Here is a 15,306-nt window from a genome sequence, read left to right as displayed (position 1 = left end):
CATTTTACCGATGAACCCCTTTATTTTAGTCTTTGGTGTTACCCCCACAGTTTATTTAAATGTATTATTAATTATAACTTATAAGTTTATAATATTCCCCCCCCTCCTCATTAAATATTTAATAATTTTAATATCATTGAGTATAACATGTTGTATAATATAAACTCAATAATAATATATGACAACCATATATGTATACAATCTATTAATTGGATAAGATTTCGGAAAACCGATAATATTTAATCCGTCGTTAGTTTTACTCGACCTACTCCCATTGTTTCAATTATTTTTATTCCTTCAGATCACAAACATTTTTTAGATTCTGAGTGAAACGATGAATGTATTGATTTTACAATGATGTGTGTTTTTTTTTTTATTTTTTTTTTTTTATTTTTTTTTATTTTTTTATTTTTGTGTCTGTGTACACGATAAGTAGTCGAAATAATGCTTCGATTTTCGACTTCAGTATCTTGTTCGATGGGAAAGTGAATATCGTTGGTGCATTGGGGAGGTCAAAATTTTAATTTCCCAGTAGTTTTCAAAAGCGATGTGAAAAACAAAAGAAAAATTAAGGAAAAACGGGAATTTTTACGCAAAATCGATTTTTAACAAAATCGATTTTGGTTATTGGTGTAACTCTAAAACAAATGACCGTAGATGCATGAAATTTTCACTGGTTGTTTATATTTGCATTTTCTATACACAATACAATTTTGAAAATAATTTGACTTTTTTTGAACTGTTTACGGACATTGTCAGTTTTCAGTTTTTTTAAATTTTTTTTCTATAAATATCAATAAAATTTTATTTGTTGGGTAAAAAAGCTTGAAAATTTAATAGAAGGCTCCTAGGTTATTGTTTCAAAGGCAGATGAAAAAAATTAAAAATCCTTAGTCACAGTTTTTTTTTATACACGTTTAAAGTTCAAATCTTGAAAAAATACGGAAAAATCACGAAAAATAGCAAATTATTTTGAGTTGAAATTCATAAAAATTTTTCTTTTTAAATCTAAGATTTGAAAATGTAATATAAGATTACTCATAAGTTTGTCTACCTTTATCAAAAAAAAAATGTCTAGAAGAAACTTAAATTAAATTTTTATGAGCGTCTGAAATTTATATTTTTACAACATTTGATATTTACTCGATTTCTCATGTAACAATTTTCTTATTTTATTGTAATTAAAAAACAAATAACTGTAGATACTTGAAAATTTCACTGAATGTTCATATTAGCATTTTCTATACACCATAAAATGTTGAAAATATTTTGACTCTTTTTGAGCTGTTTACGGACATTGTCAGTTTTCAATTTTTTTAGTTTTTTTTTTCTATAAATAACAATAAATTTTTATTTGTTGGGTAAAAAAGCGTGAAAATTTAATATAAGGCTCCTGATATATCGTTCTAATAGCAGTTGAAAAATATTAAAAATACATAGGCACAATTTTTTTTTATAAGCATTTAAAGTTCAAATTTTGACAACATTTATCAAATTTATAATTTATTAATTATTTTGTGGTTAAAAATGTATAAAATGTTTAACTTTTATGGCTAAGGATTTAAAATTTAAAACAAGGCTCCACGTAAATAGGTTATATATAAATTACTTTATTCACAATAATATCATCAAATATACTTGGTAATATCATAGGCTGACTGACCGTTTTCGCTCAGAATCGTTTTTCTTATACAATGATATTATATCATTGAATTCAAATTTAACACCATCCATTACAGTGACCCACTTGTAACCTACTGTACAGCAGAGCGACATCCACTTATCCACCTTTTTTTTAAATTGTATAATATTAAAATAAAATGTAGGGGAAGATAAATATGTTTAAAGCTAATTTCAGTTAAAATACACGAAAAAATTATTCCTGTTTTCAGTAAATGTATCGCTTTATTATTAAGTTAATTGGTCGGTACAATGTGCAGAAGATTAGCATTTTTTAGTACAAGACAGTATCGATTTGCAACCCTCGAAATAGATTCTGTTCGGTCGCTACACGCCTGTACGATTGATATGACGTGTGTACAGTGTACACTAATGTTGGGTATTCAAATACAGTATGGTATATGTATAATAATTAATAATATACCTATATAGATATTCAAATGTTCCAAAAACTTTTCACCCTAACCTTCAACTGAGACGAGTGATTTTATTTTTAACATTCGCGCAGCTGATGTACATGAAGTTGAATTTAAGGCCACAATAATTAATCATTATTATAATTAATTTGTTATTATTGATTATAGGGGGTGTGGGTTGAAACGTATTTGTCAATGAAAAATAATAACAGAGGGATGAAATTACCCGTATCGTCTTACCGTGACAGAATATGGTGGCGCAGAAAACTAATTTACGCACATAATAACACCTTTTCACAAATTATATGTGACTTCCTCCTGTTTGATCACAAAACTATAAACAATACAATTCCATTTTTAAACGGAACCTATAATCGTCTTCGTACAAGGTGTCCGGTGTGGCGGTGTACCATAATATGTATTATAAACTGAATAATAAAGCATATTATAAAAGTTAGAGTAGGTAATCATATCCGTAACGATGGATGGTAAAGGTAAACAATACGCCAAGAGAAAAAAATGTTTAATATAATAAGTACTTACCTAGTTTTAAATATCATGAGTTTCGAAAATTAATAAATGGAAATAATATTATTTCTGGAGTTTTAACGATGAAGTTGCAAAGCAAGTGAAGTTGTATCATTGATAATTATTACTATAGATTTGTTGATCAATCTAAGGTTAGACTCGCCTGGCTACACTGAATTATCATGATTAGACAGAAAGTCCCAATAGTAGAGGGCGAAGGAAAATTTTAAATGAAGTAGCTTTTAATAATTGAAAATGTAATAAGTCTATTTAGCGTGTGATTCATTAACGAATAACTTACTGTACTCGATGTGTGTGTCGATGTTTTCAAATTATTTACCGACGTGGAATGCAGGTACTGATAGGTGAAATACATTTCGTATTATACACTGTTATAATTATTATCTCATAAGTGTACTTGGAAATATGTGCAAAATATTTAAAAAAAAAAGCGTAATTGAATTGTTCGTAAGTTTTTGCGAAAAATGAAAATTAGTTGTCTTTTAGGTAATAAAGCGGTTGTGACCGTATAATATACGATATTCGTCATCTATTTAACCTCTGTTTGTATGATTATGATTGATGTATCAACTATACCAGAAATTCCCAATGGTGGATGTTATCGGACATGTCGACTTCAACAATTTGACGGACGTACGCAATTTATGTAATGATATTGTTTATTATATTATTATGATTGTAATTTGGTTTAGTTAAACGTGCAATATTTAGGGCGGCCAGACGTCCCGTTTTATATAGGAAAGCTCCGTATTTTAAAAGTCTGTCCCAGTGCCCCGACGAAAGCTTTCGGGAAGTTTAATTACCTATGCCGTTTTTTTAATACATTTCCCATTTCTCTACTTATAAAAAATATGTGAAGAGTATTACAACAGCAGTATTAAGACGCGGAGACAACACATGCGGTTACGACGTGCGCCAGAGATAATAACATTAACTAATATTATGTTTGAATAACAGATGGAAAAGAATTGTAAAAATATCAATATATGACAATTAATTAGAGCGCGGTGGAGAAGGGCTGGCGTATAAGTATATTTTTTGTGAGAATCCGATGAGTTTTGCATACAAAATATTATTATAAGAAATATTATTATAACAGTCATTATATAGATGATGAGTAATTATTATTTTACTAGTAAGCGTAAACGGTTTTATTACATTTCATACGCGTTTTTTTTATTTTCTATCGTGTAAAAATATAATTTGATTTTCATCTCAACCAGTTATTTATGTAATATATTTTTTTTTTCTGTTTTTAATAATTATAACCTAATTAAAATATTATTTAGTCGACTTATTACTATCCGCAATGGTCTTTATCGTTCCCATTTTTGTCGTCTCCATTCACCACGCGGATTCTCAGTATTTCTGTAGACTCTTAGCATTTAAGTGTTGTTCGTCAACCGATCGATATTTCGCTCCAAACACGGCGGCAAAACAAATCACACCTACGCCACTGCATCGAGCACTGCAACACGCCAACACTATATTATATTGTTATTATTAAATCCCGACACATTATTTTCCGAGCTCAGACTTTGCTTTAATATTATATACTGGCTAATCATCGTTCGTATGAAATATTTATTTGGCTCTATATGTGATTTATGTAACGCAGTGTGTAGGTGTACCTACCCCTCGACGGGCGACTGCGACCACGTGGTTCGCAGAATTATTGCAAGTCGTAATTTATACCGAGTGTGAAAAATAATATCGAGTGCATGTTATTATATTATATTATATATATGTATAGGTAGTATATTATTATAGAGCTGCAAAAAAAAAATATGAAATAATGACGCGTCGTAATAAATTATTGTGGTTCGAAACGAAAAATCGGTGACGAATAAATTAGATTTCGACGAAACTCGTTTGTTCAAGTGTTTTATTTTTATTTTTATCTTCCCCCTTTGCGAATTACTTTTATATATAGGTTTGGTACCTACGATACGACTGACGCAAACGAATGTCGATTAATAATTAACGTTGATAATAATTATCGAGAAACGCGCATAATACAACTGACAGTTGGAGTATTTGTTTTATATGATTTTCAACGACCGACGGTCGGTAATAATATTATATCCGATGCGAGTTTAATCCGATTATCGACGTGCGTTTAATCGAAACGGGTTTTCGACGCCATCGAACGCGATTTTTTTAACTTCAAACATATTTTTTAAACCGCCAGTGGGTACCTTTACCTACCTACCTACCTACCTATATAATATTATTGATATGTCGTATTTTCACAGTCGACGAAATACAAAACTTGGCGGACGCGGTTCGTCCGAAATAATTTTTTATATGAGCATTTCTCGTCGTTATAATATTATTATAGTAGAGTGGTGGACACAGATGAAAACGAAGCAGACTGTCTCTGACATAAAAATAAAACAATATGACGTGTATATCACCATATAATATAATATATATATTATGTATATAGGTAGGTATATAATATATGGAACCGTAATTACATGGTAATTTTTCTCGATAACAGTTGATGGTTCACAAAAGCAAATTCGAGAGTATCGAATTTTCCGCTCGATCACAAAAACGTGCGAGTCGATTTTTATTTTTTAACACCTTTAAACACTAATCAATTATTTTTCACAGGCGATTTCGTACAACCTATACCTATATAATATTATAGCATAATATACTATACCTATAATAATGGGCACGATAAGTCGTATAGTATGCGGTACGGGTTAGGTTAATATAATAATGTACCAGAACCATACGAAAAATCGTGACTTAGTTTTTAGTTCAACCGCCGTCCATTGGCGACACTCTCGGACGATAAATCCTTAAAATGCTTAAGAGGTCTTACTCGAGTCGTACGTGCGCAATTTTAATGTTGAAACCAAATGTGTGTGTGTGTGTGTGAATCGATACACCACAATCGGCACCTGCGTCATATATTCATCATAAATTGACGTAATAATTTTCACCATAAATAGAATGGGGCACTCTGTGAGCCATGACGTATCCATACTGTTATTGTTGGTGTTATTATTTTTTTTTCATATTATAATGACGCATAGTATCTACATTTTAAATACCTATCTATGTGATTTTACATGTTTTCTGTTTAATTATATAATACATATTGAGTCGACTTTTCGATAAAATAAAATTACAGTTCATAGATAATATTTAGTTTAGATTGTTTAGGACACCTTATAAACCCGTCGTGTCCGTCCGTTTGTTAACAGTTCGTAGTTACGATTGTTGATAACTATTAAGGGAATTCAACCCAGTGTTTTTCTATCTATAGATATGTATATCTATATATGGGATTTTAGACGTGTTCTTTGCCAAACATTGTTCTAATGAAGCGATAATCATTCCGAAAACAGATTTGAATTTGTCGTCAAATCTACTTGAAATCAACTTCCTCACATTTTTGATATTATCCTCTAAATTCCTAAAAACGTTGCATTAGAAAATAGTAGGCACTTCGTTGCCCGTTAAATATACCAACTCTTTATGACTCAAACGTTGTTCAATTTGTTATTTAATATTCGGTGTATGGTGTTCAAAATTAATCTTAACTTCTCCGTTGCCCGGAATAAACATTTTGCTGTTTGTACGTAAGTGTGTGATTTAACTCTATAAAAGTTATACCAAGTTTGTCATATTCTACCTATGGTGGATTAATATAATTAATTAATACAAAATCCTAACCTAACCATACTAAAATCCGATTAATAATAAAAACCAAATTTAACCATTTTTAAATTAGCCTATCTTCTTCTCAGAGATCTAATCTACACACAAACATTCAATTATATATATATTGACAAAAAATAATAAATACAAATCAACAAACATGCCCAATTAACCAATAGAAACCAATATAATATAATACTCTATTATTATTTTAATCTGCAACAATAAACTACATTTTTTATTGTTTAGTTTATTCTTTTCTGGACAGATGACGTCACTGTTGTATTTTTGACATCCAAATTTCCTACTTTTCCGGTGGATTTTCCTAAAATTTTCTTTCATAGAAACCTTCTACAAGATATACTCTTTCGTTAAAAAAAAAAAATCATGAAGATCTGATAAGTAGTTACCCTATACAAAGATTTTCATTTCACATTTATATAGTTAGATGATATACCTATATGTATATACAAAAAATAATAATACAAATCAACAAACATGCCCGTAACCAATAGCAAGCAATATACAATACACTTTTAATCTGCAACTAAATTTTTTATCATTAAGTTTATTTTTTTCTGGACAGATGGCGTCAATGTTGTTGTTTTTTTCATCCATATTCCTTACTTTTCCGGTTAAGTTTCTTAAAATGTTATTACATAAGAACCTTCAACTGACAATCACGAACACAACAAAAAAAAGAATTAGCAAAACCGGACCGGACTAGCCGTTCACGCGTGATGCGATGACCAAGGAATAGACGTTGTTGTTGTTTTTGGTCATGTCGCCATAGGTGCACTTAAGATGCCATAACTCTAGAACCACTTATCTCACAGCGTACAAACTTCACAGAAACCATCTACATATCAATCTTAGTATGCCCTGAAATTTTTATTGAAATCGATTTGGTGGATCTTGAGTTATAAAATGTATTCAAAATGTACACTTATTTTTATATATAATATACTAGCTGATCCCGCTGGCACTTCATTGCCCGTTAAATGTACCAATTCTATATGACTCAAATTTTGTTTAATTCGTTATTTAATATACGGTGTATGGTGTATGGTGTTCAGAATTTATCTTAACTTTTCTGTTGCCCGGAATAAAAAGTCTGATTCTCAGGAGTATATTATCAGGTAGGCAATCTACCTGCGGTAGATCACGGACCCCGAGTTGTTTGTATGTAAGTGTATGATTTAACTCTAAAGTATCAAAATTATACCAAGTTTGTCATTTTCACTTAATTCCACCTACAGAGGATTAATATAATCAATTAATACAAAAGCCTAACGCAACCGTACTAAAATCCAATGAATAAAAAAAAACAAATTTAACACTTTTTAAATTAGCCTATTTTCTTCCCAGAGGTCTAATGCACACACAAACATCCATTTTTATCTATATCTATACTAATATATAAAATGATAGCGTTTGTTTGTATGTTTGGGATAAACTCCAAAACTACTGAACCGATTTCGAAAATTATTTCACCAATACAAAGCCACATTCTTTGTGAGTGTCATACCTAGGCTAATTTAAAAAGGGAAGTGATCACCCCCCGGTAGGTGCTCAAACAGGAATTTTAAGATTTACGATAGAAATTTTTGTTTTTTAATGGTTGCTATGGGTTATATATATAGATAAAAATAATTGTATAGACGTTGTTGTTGTTTTTTGCCATGTCGCCAGGCGTGCACTTAAGAGGCCATTACTCCGGAACCACTTATCCCACAGCATACAAACTTCACAGAAACCATCTACATATCAATGTTAATATGTCCTGAATTTTTATCGAAATTGGTTTGGTGGATCTTGAGTTATAAAATGTATTCAAAATGTACACTAATTTTTATATATATAGATATAGATTAAATATTGTCATATTTCAATTTTTGGGGAAGTCCAACTAACCATTTTTTGAGTTCCTCAAAGATTTTGACTTTTGCATCTTCTAATTTGTCCCTTAAAAGAGTTACGACGACATCTTGCAGTTTTCTTTCCTTCTGCTATTCAACTCATCTGGGTGTCTAAGGACATCTTCCAGCGTCATGCTCTAATCACAATCACGAGTATACGTTTTTCTTTTACTGCAGTCCTAAGCACCTCTACGTTTGTTTTTCTTTCGATTCAGCATAATATCCTTTCCATATACGCCTCTAGCACCACACCTCAAAGACTTCTAGTTTTTTCTTTTCAGTGCCATTTATTACCCATGTTTCACTTTTAGATAATGTTGCAACACTACATACATATGTTTTCTTGAACCTCTTCTTGATATCGAGACATAGATTTTTTGAATTGAGCTGTGTAGTATGTTTATTACTAAATCCGGTTTTAACGGTGTTATATTGATCTATTTAGTTTCGTTTTTTTGCATTTTAATTTAAGCAACTATCAATTTTAAATTAAAATACTGGTCGACAGAAAAAAAAAATTATAATTATGCGTACGTTTAATTGCCGGTTTGCATAGGACTCGGTGCTACAATATTGTTAATGAATAATAAACAAATTTCGGGCGTTTGGGATAGGCCACGAACGAGTGACACGTTTGATTGCCTGCAGTTCGGGCGGCGACTAATTGACGGTTAATTTAAAAAAAATAACTTAAAACATAGTAATAATATTACGCTATAATCATTATGCAATTACAGACGTTATTCTGGTTTAAATTATGTTCTTTGAAACGGTTTTCACTACACAATCTTTGATGTCTTGTAAAAATCAACTCTGCTTGCAAAAACCGCACAAAATTAATTATGCCGTTAAATACATCATAATATTAGGTACTACACGAAATACGTACAATATATGAAATTTATAATACTATACAATATATTATATATGTATATGTAATATTTATTATAATGTGACTCTATGTGTATATTATTTAAACTACATTCATTCGCATTTCAAAGTTTTGAGAACTTTGTTTCAAACGATCTGAAGTATAAATGAATGGAATTATTTTAAAATACGTAAGTCGAAGGGGGACGAATTAAGATATTTTTCGCTGATAGATTAATTTTTTTACGCTTTATAAAATGTAATCTCTTTTATTTAAGTTTTAATTTTTTGATATTGAACGCTGAGCTTATATCTTAACCGCGTAATAGAATCATTACTTTTTTTTTTACTTTCAAAGAAAATAACGGAATAAACCAAAGTCCATTCGTTGACAAATGGTTCAAAGTGACTTTTATTTTTTTTCCCATAAACTTTCCAAGTTTTCCTCGTCATAATTTTGATCCGAATTATTAAACAGTTTTAAACTTGGTATTATTTTTATAAGATACTTAGAGTATAATTATTGGTATTTTTTTTTTTATTCTCTTGAGCATAAGGACTGAAAAGCGTATTCGTTGTTGATATTTTATGTGCAATAATGAAATATTCTTCATGAGGTTTTGGAAGATTTTTAAGGAAATTATTTTTACTATTATTATAATATTATAGAGTTAATTGGATGTGATATATTTTTATCAGCGACAGTTCTGAAAAAATATATCAAAATAGGTAGTTGTAGTAGTTACCATCCATAATAATAGGTATAGGTTTAAATTTTTTCGTCTTCAGAGTTTATCAACGTTTCAATTATCAAATGACATAATAATATTGGTACAGAGCATCACGAATGGTAGTAGGGTCGAATCTTAACCAATCTCATAAATGTCGATATGAATAATTATACTTAACTATAATAGTCAGTTTAAAATCTGGTTGTGGGCAGCGAGCGAACTGCACTCAGCAATTGTAGTTATTGTATAATTTTTGTTATGTGGTACGTTATTTCTGTATAGCTAGTTTTAATTTTTAGTCTATGACTTAAAATCATTTTTTTTTTATATATTTAACTATATTTTAAACATTTTTCTTTATGGTAATCATACGGGTTTTTAACGGGAAAGGATATTAGATTTTTCGATCTTGATAGACGTACGCACTATAACGGTCATATTATGATTCGTTTAAAAATATTATAACTTGTTGCCTGTTGTCAACACACGCGTTATTTTGTGTAGGTTTCTATCTAAATGTCAACAAATTTACTTCAGATTAAGAATTTACCTAAAGTTAGAGGGTATCGACACTGGTGGGCCTCCCTCCTCACGCAGTTTCATGTTATGTACCTTATATTAGCATCAAATTTACTTATTGTATTGTATATAAATATTATAAATTATAAAAAAAATAAAAAAAAAATAAAGAATTTGTAATTTTCCGACGAATATTTTTTCATTTCTCGTCTACTGCGTGGAAATAATCAAAATCGCTGCCGATGCACGTCCCCGGGGCGCTATGCAATATTCAAATGTGACGAGCTTATGTGACCTCTCCATATTATATTCAAATATATCGCAATTCATTCCAGACGGCTGAAGAAAATAGCCCCCTTATGACACCCCCGACGACCAACCGAGGTTTAGAGTTTAAAATTTCGAGTTTTGATGCGTCGACGCAACCGGTTTCGTAAATAGTGGTTCTCGAGATATTCATGGGATATTTTGTGAACAAGATACGGTGTAGCTATAGACAATAATATTATACTTGACATAATCATTTCTGATTTGCGTGTTGTTGTCTCTCGTACACCACAATCCATAGCTGGTAGGGCATAATGATTAATGCACGTTGTTACAATAATACTGTGTGTTATCGTAAAGATGATCATTGTTTGTCGCATCGTATTATCTATATTGATAATAACATAAAAGTATCACCGGGAATCTATTTTTTTTAATAAACTTTTATAATTACGAATTTGATGATTATCAATTATAAAACGAGCTTTATTAAAATATTTTGTGTAGTACTTTATCAGTCATTCTACCGTGACACATTGGTTGATTTGCAGATCGTGTTTGAATGGTTTTTAACGGCTACTATATTATTGTTATACTAACTTCAAAACACTTCTTTTGGCACTTAAAATACTTCCACTACTTCCATAAACCTCAGTTTCCGTGATTACTGATTATAATAAGCTGCAATTTTTCACTCATTTGCATAAGAGGGTATGCTTGGCCGAACGACTGTCCTACAGTAGCCGAACTGATTTAGGACAAAACCAAAATACTGGGTACACAGTGTGTAGTTTCACTCGAAGCGTACTGGAGCTATTAAATAATAAAACAATATTAATGGTAGTCGTGCAAAATAGTGTTCAGCGAGTAAGTTTAAAGTTAAAATAATTTGGTCCTCGAAATTATTTCATCAAACAGAACATTTTGTTAAATGGAAGTTTGTATTATAGCCTAATAGACAGTGTTGAGAATATATGATGAAAATGTCATCTAGATAAGATACAAATAATTTTATAGTAAATAACAAATTTACTTCTTTACCTACGTGAACATAAAATTTTATTAAATAACTAATAGGTAGTTAATAGGTTCATACATTAATATGGTAATATTATATACTAACAGGATAGTGCAATAGTGATGGAACAATTTTAGTAAAAAAAAAGAGTTTGTAAAAAAGTATTCATGAAAAATGAATATGATTTGATAAAAAAAGTTTCTAGGTAAGTAAATGTGTTATCTAAGATTACCAAATAGATAAATATCACAATAGTTATCGAGATAAGACAATAGACGTTGTTCATCTAGCTAAGGCTCAGCACTAGATAGGCATTGAAGTTTCACTGTAATAATAAGTAGATATTGGTGTATGAATAATAACAATTATTGTGAATTACATTTTTTTTAAATTATTATTATTTCGTTATGTCGTCCGCTGTCGGTGAAATAACATTACGGCTACAACACCGTGTTACAATATTATTAATTATAATTAAGGATTTTGTTTAGTAATCTTGTGTCGTCCCCATCTACACCCTGCACCTTATCGTCCGCCCCTATACCTATACTCGAACAGTTACGCTACGAACAGGGTCATCCTGTTGGCGACACATTACGAACTGCGTGTTTTATGTAGATATATATAAGTATATATCGCTGTCGTAATTAGATCGCGACGTTGCTCATATTATACAGTCATGTTTGAAAGCATCTCGTACAGTTTCTAGGACTTAATAAGTTTACCTTGTTTGTACGAGTGCGTATTGTTTGAAAAAAACGCCGATTAGTACATATTATTATTGAAAACCGGCTACTGTTATCCGCCGCAGTTAATAAGTATTATAGGTATAATATGATTTTTACACGATGAATAAGAACTGCACAGTCATATTAATAGCCAAGCTAAGGAACGCTTGTGCTACAATACAATGCACGATACATAGTCGAGGAAAGAATGTAATTAGTAATTTGTGTTGGTTCCTACCGACGGCGCCATGTTTGTTTATTGTTTATGTATGTTTCTTTATCATATATTTTACAATTAACATCGTTACATTAGTACATAACTGTGTTTTGTACACTACATTAATATAATAATCTTATGTCATATTATTTTCTATTACTTAATATAACCTAACAATATACACTTCAAACATCTGTTATCAACTTATCATTTATCATTATATCTGCATTATAACATTTCCATTTAACCACACAATTTGTATTCGAATATGAACATTATTTTTTTTAAATTTTTTTTTCTGATTATTTGGATTTATATTTTTTCCATTACATTAAAACAGTATTTTTTTCCAAAAAAAAAAAAAAAAGGTTTACCTTGTAATGAAAAAAAAATAATACAATTGGATTTATGGTAACCTAACCTAACCTAACCTACTGCAGTGACAAGGTGTGAATAGCGTTTTTGAGTAGCGTCCAACTGTCCAAGGTAGTGATGAATTGTATAATATTTGTATGTTAACAGCGGCTTTTTTATAAGGAGATACAAAAAGTTTAGGTGGGAATGTTCGGTCAAAGACATATTATTTACTCTGTATCACAAAATCATAGTGTATCTAAAAACAGTGTAATGTATAATACTTTCTCAGTGGATTGATACTTTTCACTATGATAATGACACCATTCAATATTTTTATGTGAGCGACAAATTTACGGCCATAGATCGCATAATATTTCAGTAAAAATCCGCTGTGAGCGTATAAATATGTACCTACTATTGTGATCTGGGAGTCTGAGAGTATTTGGTATTGAAGTATGCTGTTACGAAACGGGGATTTCTCTGGAGTTCGAAACTCATTACCCCCGGCCCTCCCCCTGTACAGTCTTCAGTAGTGAAAGGGTCGGAATTGGATATAATACTGCTCGCCAATATCGATGAAACTATATTATAATATTATAAACCATTCTACGTTCATATTCTGTCATCGAGATCTTAAATTACAATTGAAATTTGAACGATTATTTTTCCAAAATAATCATATAATATCTATACATCAACAACGACGGAATAAGAAAAAAAACTATACGTCGCGACGGTTAAAATATTTGTAACTTTAACGAGAACTGCAAAAGGAAAAAAAAACTATAGGTTTCTTTAAAACAACTTCAAGCTATTTTATGCTCAAAGTAATTTTTCTATTACAACGATATTAAATAAATATTATAGCGCATAGGTTTCCATTACCTAGGAATAAATAATAATTGTTCAAATATATTGTTGTTATATTATGACATTATGTTAAACAAATAGGTCTAGTAAATAACATCGTTGGCCTTAATCGACATTGGTTTTCATTCAATATTGAATATTGCCGTGACTTCCAGATCTCCTCGAAACCACTAGATTTGTTATCCTAGTTGTAAGAAACAAACATACTATAGCTTAAATGATCTCCGCCATTGAAATTGGAAGTGATTTTGACCGCTCGAAGGATCATTGTCTATAAACAAATAATCTTTCTGAAAGTTAAAAGGTATATTATAATATTATAATGGATGGTCCATTAATGCAATAGGCATAATATGTTATTTTACTCCGTTCTGCTGAAATAAGTAGGTACTTACTAATATTACTATAATAGCATATTACACAACTTATGCTGCAGGCATGCGTATTATTATATTTAGGTATACCCATACAAAAATGCATACTATGAAATGTGCATAAGTAATAAGTATTTTATACTTACCTAAGTATAATGCGTTTACTGCACAATATGTATAGAAAAATATTTAAGTCAATAATCATGTAATGCAATCCATACGCAAAGTCTAATGGAGTAGCTCTGCCGTATTATATTTGGATTTGAGTATGCACGCACCCATTATATAGACAGATATGCATTAGAATTTCAGTTTAGGCTAATATTTATAACATATATCACTACATTATAAGCAAACTAGTCAAACTAAGTTATGTATAGTTTTGTTATTATTGTTTCTATTACAACTGTTAATCATTACTATATTGATGATGCATTTATAAATCGATTTGTAACTATTGAAATTATCGTCCATGTTTTGATGCGTCTCATTATAGTTATATAACGATGAACAATCAATACTCAATAGCTGATAAATAGAAGAAAAAAAATGTGGGTGCTTTGTCTTCAGCCCCCCCCCCCCCCATTTCTGGTTATGAGTGTACCCCGTCATTGAGTAGGTCACTATTCACTATAAAGACTAATGTACTTAGTAAATTTGAACACAATGATAAATCATTGCATACGAAAAAATGATTCTGAGCGGAGATACTGTTTCATCCTCTATTTCGAAGGATATTTTATAACTAATTTATATTAAGTAGCTACCTCTTCTAAATGTATTTAATATGTACTAGAAGTAATTCATTTTCCTGTGATTATTAAAGGATGTCGTACTTTTGTTGAAAACATTGTATTTATTATATTTTTAATGATTATAATATTAAATCGCACATTATTATTATTATTGAGTATATTGACATACGAACATACTATAAGGCAATAACGCATACGGTGTGAATAAATTTGTGGTTTAAAATAATAGCTTTCAACTAGACGAAATATTTTGAAAATTGCAATGTGTAAGTAATGTAAAAAATTTCAAGTTCCTTCGATTTGTATGTTTTGAATATTTACAAGATAATTAAAATAATGAAATCATATAAATCATTAT

Source organism: Metopolophium dirhodum, chromosome 8 (assembly GCF_019925205.1).
Source record: "Metopolophium dirhodum isolate CAU chromosome 8, ASM1992520v1, whole genome shotgun sequence".
Classification (NCBI taxonomy): Eukaryota; Metazoa; Arthropoda; class Insecta; order Hemiptera; family Aphididae; genus Metopolophium; species Metopolophium dirhodum.
Note: the sequence above shows the minus strand (reverse complement) of the source record.